The sequence below is a fragment of the Poecilia reticulata genome, unplaced genomic scaffold (assembly GCF_000633615.1).
Source record: "Poecilia reticulata strain Guanapo unplaced genomic scaffold, Guppy_female_1.0+MT scaffold_1968, whole genome shotgun sequence".
In the NCBI taxonomy this organism is placed as follows: Eukaryota; Metazoa; Chordata; class Actinopteri; order Cyprinodontiformes; family Poeciliidae; genus Poecilia; species Poecilia reticulata.
Genome location: NW_007616697.1, coordinates 1 through 1,739, shown reverse-complemented (window position 1 = coordinate 1,739; position 1,739 = coordinate 1). Strand labels below are relative to the sequence as shown.

At 38.5% G+C, this 1,739-nt stretch overlaps 1 long non-coding RNA gene across 1 annotated transcript; it reads right to left on the bottom strand.

The window, feature by feature from the left end:
- Positions 1 to 169: 169 nt before the first annotated feature.
- On the bottom strand, positions 170 to 1,308 carry LOC103461515 (uncharacterized). The gene is made up of 4 exons (XR_533132.2): positions 1,202 to 1,308; positions 1,016 to 1,084; positions 424 to 474; positions 170 to 238 (listed from the first exon to the last, which is right to left on the bottom strand). It is a non-coding gene; the product is annotated as an uncharacterized LOC103461515 (long non-coding RNA).
- Between the last annotated feature and the right edge of the window lie 431 nt (positions 1,309 to 1,739).

Sequence of the window (1,739 nt, the reverse complement as noted above, 5' to 3'; positions counted from 1 at the left end):
TTATTGTTGTTAATGGCTGCCATAGTAATAATGGAGCAAGACTTAGAAAAAAAACGATTTACTTTGACATTGTGCTGGATTTCCTAACAAAAATGAGGAAAAGATCTGAACAGAAAGGTTTTAACGATTAGAGAATTTAATAAATCGCTACAGTTGACATTTTTTACCTACCTACTTTGATGTTTTATTCTGAAGTTGCATCAACTTTGTCAGATCTTCTCTGAATCATCAAGTTTCCCTGTTCAATGATTAGAGGAAACACAAAGTTGTTGTTACCAGATTGTTGCTCTGAATCAGGAAACTAACAAAACAGAAACACTTTCATTGTGAACTAAAAATAATGAAACTGACTGAATTGTTGATGAGTTACAGTATAATTACAAAATCTCCAACATTATTTGAAAATCAGACTTTATACTGAACCTTTTCCAGAGTTTTCAGGGCCTCTGATTGTTTCATAGACACAAAGGTCACCTAAAGGTCGATGAAAGACCAACACAGATTAATTGGTCACTTTATGTCTGTGATTCACGTTAAAACTTTAACAAAGGAACAGAATCAAAAGTGCAGCAGAGAAAATAAGGATTCGTTGAAAGTTGGATTGGATGTATGGAAATATTTCCTGATTAAAATCTGTGTCAAAGATTAGTGGAAACATTCTGTCATGAAATGTGGTATTTGGYKKAGAGGTARACGTGGTCRGAACCAGAATGAGGAGCAAATGATGGTATTTAATGAAGAAACAAATTCACAAAATCCAGGCAGCACAGATGAGCAGCATCAACAGCTCTGAGTCTGGTAKCAACTGGTAAATCATTAGACAACTGACWGTMGATGGTAGACGAGGACCTGRTWGGGAACAAGAGACACAGGTGGGTAGAAATACACAGGGAAGGGAATCAGGGGAAGCCARGGACAGCTGGGAACAATCAAGGGGTAGACGCAACAATACAGAGACTCAAAATACAGACAAGACCCAAATCCTCACACATTCAGCACAAAGTGAAAGACTGACCATGTAGGAGAGAGGAGTAAACTTGATGCAGATCTTCATCCTGACTGACTGGCTGCTCTGAACCACAACCTTGTTCACRAAAAAAGATTTTTGGTGAAATTGTTTTGTATTTAAAAAGGCATTTGTGTTCATGACATTGATGTGCTCTGGTGGAAATATGATTGARTCAGAAGAAGATGCCCTCACATTTTGGCTTTTGGAAATAAATCAGCAGCAGCAGGAGAATGAGAACGATGAATCCAATCACTGATCCGGTGACCAACAGAACAGGGAAAGAAGAGCTTCCAGGTCTGGATGCAGCTGTGTTTAGAGATCAATAAGGAATATTACTTATGACAATGATAGTACACAAAGAAAACAAACACAAAAACAACCATTYAATAAGATAAGTGCATTAAAGTCTCCACCTTTAAYTCCCATCCAGCTCTGAGGTGAAACTTCTCCTGAATSTTCACACTTGTAGAAACCTTCATGTGACTGAGACACTGCAGAGATCTTCAGCTCTCCTCTGCTGTCATTTTGGRTCAGTTTGTCATTATGATAGAAAATCACATCAGAAAGTTTGTTTTCTCCTCTSCGTCTGCAGCTCAGAGTAACAGAAGCTCCTTCAGTCACAGGATGGACGGGGCTCACCAGGAGAAGATCTTCATCTGGAAACCAGTCAGAGAAAATGAAGCTTCAGTCAGAAATCAGCTGCTGGAGACAATTAGAGGAAAAAACTGAA